The following is a 9,893-nucleotide window of genomic DNA, read 5'->3' as shown; positions in this document are numbered from 1 at the left end:
CTTTTTCTGGATTCTCGTAAGCGGTCTCGCTGGCGTTGGTGGGCAGTCCCGCTGATGCTGTGTTGCTAGGCCCAAACACAGGAAAACTGGCCATTATTGGGGGTGGGCAAGAAGTGGCATGTGGGGTATGCGCAACGCTGCTCATGCAGCCCAGAGCTTCTTGTGGTGACCCGGAGAGGTGGCGCTTCAAACAGAGAAGCAGCGTTTCACCTGGGTTCCCAAGCATGCATAGATTGTGTCAAATAACTATAGAAAATGTATAGATGACATTTTATTTTTTGTCCCAACCTATTTGAACTATACACATGCAGGTGAAGGTTCTGCGTATGCATCACAATCTGAGATTACACTGAAACATTGTGGGAACATGCAGAGCCAACAAAGTTCCTATTCTTTGGGACTACTTTTTTTTTTTTTTTTTTTATAACTTTTGCTCTCTCTTTCTCTGTGATGTGTATGAAAGGAAGCAGAAACTTGTGCTTTCTTCTAATTAAGTTCTCCCCAGGGGTCATCATAACAAAGCCAACCTTATTATCCCTTTCTACTCCTAGTTTTGCCAAAAAAGGGATTAATACACTAAGTGCAGCCCTGTTTTGAAAAATCAGTGGGGCGGTCTGATTAGAGCTTTATTTAGAATTAATTTCTAGTGACTGCCGGCAAACTGGTTTGCCAGTGATTAAAATGAATCTATAAATAAGATAAATTCACAGAAAGTTTCTTTGTAAGGTACTATGCCCTTTTAGCTATAAACCAATGTCTTAACCATCGAAATACCACAAATATGCATTTTATATACACATGGAAACATTAATACAATTGTCAAACTTTGAAATGTAAAATGTTAGATTGCTTAGATTTTAAACCTAGCAGCGATGACTTATTGATATTTTCAAACATAGAATGTATCCACTGTTCCTGCAGTCAAAGACTCAAACATTACCTGGTCCTTGGTCTTGGATTCAGAATAGCCATATGCCTATCCCATAAATGTTTCAATTCCCTCATTCTATTAGCACCTACCACCCCTCTTGGGAGACTGTTCAACCTATCTACCACTCCCTCAGTAAAGTAAAACATCATCATGTTATATTTAAGCTTCTGATCTATTAAATGTTATGATCTCTTGTTCTATTATTTCTACTTAGTTTGAAATAAACTTCCCTTCTGTACTTTGTTAATTGCCTTTATCTGTTTAAATGTTTCTCTTCTCTCCTCCAAGCTATATATATATATATAAAGATTATTTAGTGTTCCCTGTTAATTATTATCCTGCAAACCATTCACCTAGTAGCCATCCTCTGAGCTTTATCCAAAATATTAATATCATTCTGGAGATGGGGTCTCCAGAACTGTATACAATACTCTAGAAAAGGACCGACCAGGGATCTGTAAAGTGGAAAAACAGATCTCTTTCTGCTACTAATGCCTCTGCCTATGCAGTGTTTCTGACACTTTGTTGCATTGCTTGCTTACCTTTAAGTCCTCAGTGAAATAATAAATCCTTTGTCTTTCTCTTCTGTTGTCACTGACAGAAGAGTAACCCCAATTTTGCATTGGATTTTTTTGTCCCAAGTGCATTATTTTACATTTATCCACATTAAACTGCAGCTGCTGCACTCTTGACCATTCTACTAATTTATGTAAATCATTAAGCATTTGGCTTATTCCACCAGCAATATCCAGACCTTTTTATCATCTTCTAAACAAAATATGGAGTTTTAGTGGAAAATAATACCAACAAAACTGATGACTATAATGGTGCTAAATAATAATAATAATTAATTATTAATAATAAAAATAATAATTGATCCAACTGAAAACATATGCAGAGTCACAAAAAAGATTTAGGGCCTCAGATTTAAGACTCCTACAAATGAATAGAATTCTGGGGGCTGAAAAGCTTTTGTATTTTTCTCTGTTGACCTAATAAAAGGTACCTCTTTCAGGTCTTTATTTTCAGGTCTTCATTTTTGCATTCTATGGCTAATTTCAGATTTTGCCTGCTTGCATTTTATATTATATATATATATATATATATATATATATATATATATATATATATATATATATATATAATTCCAGTGCTAAAATGGAGTAATCAGAGAGGACATTACATAGTATATATATATATATATATATATATATATATATATATATATATATATACACTATGTAATGTCCTCTCTGATTACTCCATTTTAGCACTGGAATTATATATATATATATATATATATATATATATATATATATAATATAAAATGCAAGCAGGCATTTATATTAATTAACACTATACAAGTAGAGTTAGTATTAACTGGAAGATAGGGTTACATTATTTTTCACTACAGTTAGGCTTTACTCTTTTTATATAATACCCTTTTCTAAACACTAAAGTGATAAAAATATCATTTCAGAGAGATTGGACCTATAAAAACAATTGTGTTAAATTATTATTGTTGAGCACTAAAAAAATAGCTCCCATAGGGAAGTCTGCAAGAAGCAAAGAAGGTGGACAATCTGAAATAGCCATAAAACATGCAGACACTCGGGGATGTGTTGTCTTTGAGCATAGGAGACTGCCTAGCTGAGACAAAATCACTTTTGTTATTAGTCATCTGCTACTGTAAACAATCTCTGCTTTTCACACAGCATATCAAGGACAGTCTTTGTCTGGAGCCTGCATGGATGACCAGAAATCGCAGGGGTCACGGGAAATGTTTAACCCTTTATAGTCATAATACATTAGTAATCCTCTGAAATGTATCCAGTATTTTAATACGAAACAAGAGATAAATAATGTTCTAGAAAGGCTTGTGGCTATATTCGTAGTCAATAGTGCTGTCAATTACACTGCAACTGCTACAAACAAGGCTTGTTAAAGCTAAAAGCTGTGGGGTTTTTGGTGACCCAGCTAAAAATCATTTTCTTATCTGTTTGTTTGCGTTTAATGAAGATTTGGAGGTTTGTGCAATTTCATATGGTATTTCAATCCAGCGTACTGGACACAAAGTGAGTCATCATACATATGTGTTTCACGTACGATTACTGGAGTCTGTCTCTCAAGTTCAAGAAGCAGCCACTAGAAAAATAAACAAGCTTTAAAGGGACAGTTTAATGTCCCAGACAGCTTCACAAATGAAGAATGCACATTAAATTACTTTTACATGCATTCTTTAAAAGGTAAACAAATAATAATAAAAGAGTTACTTTAACCCCTTAAGGACAATGGGCGGTCCCTAAACCCATTGAAAACAATGCATTTTGAGCCCGTACATATATGGGCTTTGTCATTAAGGGGTTAAGGAGACACTACCGCTCCCCATCTCCTCTGTGATGATTACCGCCAATCATTTGCTGCTTGAAGCCGGGACTCAATCTGATTTATGCAATGTATATCACCTGGAGGGCAATTGCATATGGTGGGATACTGCAGAAACCCCCAAGCCCTTCAAGGGACGTCTCAGCTCTCACATGCACTAAAATACATATGATGGCTGGAGTGTCAATTTAACAACCCCAAATGACTGCCCCTTTGACAGTTATAATGATGATTTTATTTTTGAAAGCAAGTGGGCCCCTTTATTTTTAGAATAAAAGACAAAACAGGCTTAGGTCACTTAGAGAGTCAGGGAAAATAAGTGAACCCTTTGGAATTACCAGCATTTATATATAAGTTTGTCTTAAAATGTGATATGATCTGCATCTTACTTACAATAATGAGCAAACCCAATCTGTTTTAACTAATAACACACAAATTATTGTATTGTTCGTGTCCATATTGAATACAGCACACCTGATGTGTTTTAGAGCTACTTTAAAATAAAAAAATAATAAAAAAAAAATACTCAACTATTTTGAGTTTGCTATTCTGAAGAATAATCCGCTGATGTAAACCATGCCTCACAAAAAGGAAATCTCGGCAGACCTACAATCAGAAATTGTTGATTTTGAATAAAGATGGAAAGTTACAAAGTAATCTCAAAGAGTTTACATATTCAGCAGTCCACAGTTAGACAAATTGTTTATAAATGGAGACAATTTAGTATCTTGGCTACTCTACCCAGAAGTGAGCACCCAGCCAAGATGACTACAAGGGCAAAACACAGATTGATCAATGAGGTAAAAATAAACCTCAGAGTAACAGCTAAAGGCTTGAAGGAATCATTGAAACTGGTTAACATCTCTGCTCATGACTCTACTATAAGCAAAACATTGAACAGGCCTGGAGTCCATGGCAGGACCCCGCAGAGGAAGCCACTGTTTTAAGCTGTTTGCTTAAAGTTCATTCTCAAATTTATCAAGGTACCATAAAGGATCATGTAACGGTGGCTGTCCGACAGCTGAAGCTTAGTAGAAGTTGGGTGATGCAACAGGACAAGGACTCTAAGCAACAAAGTCAATCTACTACAGATGGTTTCAAAAAAAGAAAATCCACCTTTTGGAGCAGCCTAGACAGAGCCCAGACCATAACCCATTAGAAATGCTGTGGAATGATCTCAAGAGAGCAGTTCATACCAGACATCCTAGGAATATGGCTGTATATGTACACATATACACATACTGTACCCATAGTACTTGCCACATCCTTCACTTCCCTCCTGTATATTCCTTGCGGCCTGTAGCTCCCTCATTATGCTGCATGCCAAGAAATGACATCACTTCTAAGAAGACAGCGTCAGTGAGTGAGGATAATTGCGGTAATACATCCACGAACACGTCACAGGACGTGATAAGCTCGCCGCTTCTCTGGACAAATGAGAGATATGGGCCCCTCAGAACACCAGGGCCCGGGAGCAGTGTCTCTGTGTGCTCTGGTGTTAATCCAGCTCTGGTAGTGTATTAAACAAACAGTGCCACTGATTGAGTTATAAAGTCAAAAGACCAAAGTTTAGGCCCAGACCAAGCCTTGCAGAGACATCAGTACGGTCAGCGTGCTCTGAGATCTGTAAGTCTGGTAACGCACAGTATCATATTCACATAATGCATCCCCATAAACAGATTCAGATGTAGTGGTAGATAATTAAGGTTTTAGTTAATGCTGCAATATTAGTTACTTGGCACAAAGTGTGAAACACTGATTACTTTAAGCAAGCAAGCAAGCAGTGAAGTCCACCAGCTGTTGAAGATGAACTCATGTTCATTCAGGCGAGTGGCCTGATCTTCTGAGCATCTCGAGATTTATAGTTCAGTAACAGTTGGAAGGCTGCCCCTTTGTGTATCTCCGGATCAGGCAGTTTACACATTAAATCACTGCAATATCAACAACAAAGTCGTATCACAATTATTAACAATTCAAATGATAATTAAATCAAAGCAGTGAGCTATTCACAGATTATTAAACAGGGAATTTGCATACAAAAATATTCAAGGGGAAAAAAAATATTTGAGTGATCCTGTTGAAACAAAGCAACATTTCGCAATAAATATTTTTGGTCATTGACATTTGGGCACTTTTTTTTTTACTAGGTCACATTGTGTAAGATGCTTTTCTATTATGGCACTTTTCTACTTAAGGTTTATGAAAATAAATAAGGTTTATGAAAGGTTTATGAAAAATTATTTGGATAACACAACTTTGTTGTGTAAAATGTTAATATTTTTTATTTTAAAAACAACTACCTTCTTTTAATTATTATTTTCTTGGGTACTTTATTTTAACACATACGGTATTTTTTAAATCCATTAAAATACTTTTTTTTTAGAAACAACAATTTTCAAGTTAATTAAATTATGTATTTTATTAATGCTTTTGTATATAATGCTTCAAGGACACCCACACTCCCATTAAAACTGCATTGTGTGTTTTTCATGAAATAAATTGTGGGACACAGCATATGGTTTTCCTTAAACATAATTACATATATATTTTAAGAATCTTTCTGTAATAATTCACTTTTTTCTCTTAGCAAGCATAACCTACAGAATGCTTTGAAATTCGAAAATTTCCAGGGCATGTGCTGGTAGTTACTGGCAAACCTAATGGGCCACCCTCTTTTTTCTTTTTGTTCATTTGCAGTTTTGTTTTTGTTCAGTGAAGTATATTACCTTTAACTACCATTTGGAAGGTTGCCAAAATGAACCCTTTGATTTTCAAGCTATGTAATAATGGATGTCACAAAAAAAGTACGTTCGTTCAAATCTGTCCGGATCCTATGATGAGAAATGGAAACAGACGGCACAGGAAAGATCAAAGTGGGAAAGAAATAGGGGGATTTGAGGCAAGGAAATTAAATGACAAAGGGACATTAATCCTCTTTTCTGGTTATATGGTATTGTCACTGTTCACAGCGTTTACAATGTACTCAACAAGTGTTTTTAACAGAAAAACATTTTTGCAAACATGTGTAAGAGACTAAAGTATGTTGGAGTAGCCGATAATATGAAATGGGTTCGACAGAATGTCCATTAACGACACTGGGAATACAGCATCACTCATGCGCTAGTGGGTCCACCAGCCGCGCCAATGGCCCGGCTTCATCTCAGGTCACCTTGTGCCTCACTGGTTCCAACTCACTCACCTCTACTAAAACTAATGACATTGTAACTTTATTCCTAAATCTATGGCAAATTTCATGAATAGATTAATAATTAACATGTTAATAATGACTTAATATACCTTTTAAGTAAAGTTGGAGCTTGATTCTATTAACAAATATTTAATTAACCCCTTGGCTGCTAAGCCATTTCACACCCTGGTGCTAAGCTAGTTTTCGGCATTTTGCTGCATCTCACGTTTAAACGCGTTTAGAAGTACATTTCTTGGGAATAAACTATACAAACCATATATTGTTTTTTTCAGCACACCCAGCAGATTCCAAATATACCATTTTTATATGTGTATGTCTCATTAGATTTGCAAAATACAACCAAAAATGGGAAAAAAGTGTAATTTTTCACTTCCAACTCAATAAAAACTAGTTTGTAATGTTATTTTTCTAAACTCTAATATCAAAACCTGTGTTGCTAAATATTTGTAGTAGGTAACCGGTCTCAAATAAACAGACATTGAGAACAGAAGACTGTGTTTTTCTAATATTTTATTGCTAAAAGTTAAATTTATTAGAGTATCACAAAATTCATCTTTAAATTTAATGTATGGCTGCCGTCAATTAAACAGCTCTAGCTGCCCGGGATGTTAAAATATGCCAACAAAACTATATATTTTTAGAAACTACACCCCCAGCCGCAGCAAATGAGGTCTTATTTGTATTTGTATCACAAATCTGCCTTGCACAACAAATAAGTGAATATCACACAAATAAAAATAAAAAATAAATAAAATTAAAAGCGACAAGTTCATTTATGTCTTCCGCACTCCAGGTTTGTCCTAGAAACACATGCAGCCCCTCATTTGATGCGCCAAGGGGTGTAGTTTCTGAAAATATATACTTTATGTACCATAATTTAACTTCCCAGCTGTCTAGAGCGGTCTAAATGCAGCCATCACCCCTAAATGTTTTAAGACAATTTTTTAACAAGATTCTCCAATCTGCCATATCTGAAGTTAAAGTGGTCGAGACATCTGGGAAGTTAAATTAGGGTACATAAAGTACACATTTCAAGAAACTACACCCCTTGGAGCTTCAAATGAGGGGCTACATGTATTTCTAGGACAAAAGTTAAGTTCACAGATAATGATGGAATATGCCGCTTTGGCTAGAAAATATGTTTTTTCTAACCATAGCGACATGTTCATTTGTGTCTTGCGCACTCCAGGTTTGTCCTAGAAACACACGCAGCCCCTCATTTGATGCGCCGAGGGGTGTAGTTTTTGAAAATATGTACTTTTTGTGCCATAATTTAACTTCTTACGTGAGCAGTAATGCCACGTCAAGGCTTCAACCCTAATTACTGACCATTCACACGCCTTTCATATCTCCATTCACTCACAGAAGCACACACCATACTTTCCATACATTCACTCGCAGAAGCACACACCATTCTTTCCCTTTACAATCCCAAAGAGATTATCGTAAAGGGAGAAAAAAATCACTTTTACAGCAAAAATAAGTTTTGCAGTAAAAATGCAAGGGGCTCCAGGGATGACATGGTTAACTTATGTACTACAGGCTATAAGGCTGATTTTTGCAGTTCATCTGGATTTCAAAAATTGCCTTCCTCTACCATTGGCTAAATTTAACCCCATGATCAAAGGGATCATGGGGTTAAAATTTAGTATCGGCCATTTTTAAAAAGGGAATGTGACTTTTTATAGCTGTATGATCACTGTGGTAACATTGGCTACCACAGTGATCATTTAGCTAGAATACTTAAACTTTTTTTTTTTTAAAGTTAAACCAGTTTATGTTTAGATAATTTAATTTGGGGGTCTCTAGGCAATTTTGATCTTTATTTATCTGCCTTTAGAGACCCCAAATCATTTTTTTTACTTTTTTTGTACATTTTTATTTTTTTAACATAATATTTGTTATTATTTTTTTACAAGCATTATACCGTTGGAAAGGTGAGGCGATTACCTTTCCAACGGTATATGTTGGGGGTCTGTAGCTGCTCAGATGCCTGAGATACAGGCATCTAAGCAGCATGCCCCCATACCGTGAAAACTGACAATTGTCAGTTTTCAATAAAGTTGCGCGGTGACGTCATCGCGTCATTACGCGCGACGTCACCGGCCGGATCGGGTGGTCCCAGTGATGCCCTTCAAAATGAGGGGCAGATCGCCGGGGTAGGTGGTGATGGGGGTCCATCAAGGTAGGAGAGTGCTAGTGACGGCATGGTGCCGTCGTTAGCACCTGACTGGGACTGCTAGCGACGGCACCATGCCGTCGTTAGCAGTCAAGGGGTTAAGTGGCTTGAGGTATCCAGCACTGCAGCGATTGTTAGAAATGTGTTGGCATTAATTTTGTTGTTGATGACCATGGGTATGTGCTTTAAGATGGAACGATAGTTGGTAATGAGTGTTAGTAATTTCCGGCCTACGCTGAGTTAGTTGTATACACAAAATCCAGGCATTTACCACCCACTAAATGCTTAGTAGCAAAATGCTCACTGTTTTCTAATATACCATAAGGCACAGGTTAATTATATAATATCAAATTGACCATCCACCATTGACCAACTGTTTTCCTTTGTTCTGCGGGTAAAACAATTGTGCACTAGTCTTCGAAAATAATCATTGTGGGTCAGAATGATTTTGATACTACATCTAAAATGTATGTATATTGTTATACTGTTTGGAGAGATCACGATTTCATGTAGGTTAGATGTTACATGCGGTGGTTGCAGGTGGACCCAGGTAGGTATGCAGAGCCCTCATGAGCACAGGACCCAGGGTGACTGTCCTGTTTTGTCCTATGAGAGGGGACATGAGTAACCAAGCTTCTTTCTCTTATGCGTATTATATGTATTGTTCTCCAATTTCTTCAGCTGGAAATATCATTTCACCCTGGTGTTTTTGCTTTGATAACTTAAAAGTTCCATAGCCTCATACATTACAGAGTGTAATAAAAGTATAGTGCTTTTGTGAATGAATAAATAATAATAGTTACAGAAGAAACCAATCCTGTTATCACTGTTGGCGGATCTAGACAAGATAGGCGGAGGCATGCTCCAGGAGCAAGGTTAAAGAGTTATGCCCTGGCACCTGGAATCACCTCTTTATCTCCCTAACTTCCCGCGGAAGTAGTGCATTTTGTGAGCTGCATGTATGTTAGTGTCTCTGTGGGTATGTAGGTTAGTGTCTGTATGCGCATGTATATGTGTCTGGGTAAGCATGCTAGTGTCTGTCTGAGTATGCCGGTTAGTCTCTGCCTGGGTATGCATGTTAGTCTCTGCCTGGGTATGCATGTTAGTGTCTGCCTGGGTATCTAGTTGTATCTGGGTATGTATGTGTCTGTCTGGGTATTTTGGGGTGTGTGTGTCTGTGTATGTATGTT

This window comes from Spea bombifrons, chromosome 3, assembly GCF_027358695.1.
Source record: "Spea bombifrons isolate aSpeBom1 chromosome 3, aSpeBom1.2.pri, whole genome shotgun sequence".
Taxonomy (NCBI): Eukaryota; Metazoa; Chordata; class Amphibia; order Anura; family Pelobatidae; genus Spea; species Spea bombifrons.
This window is presented reverse-complemented; position numbering follows the sequence as displayed.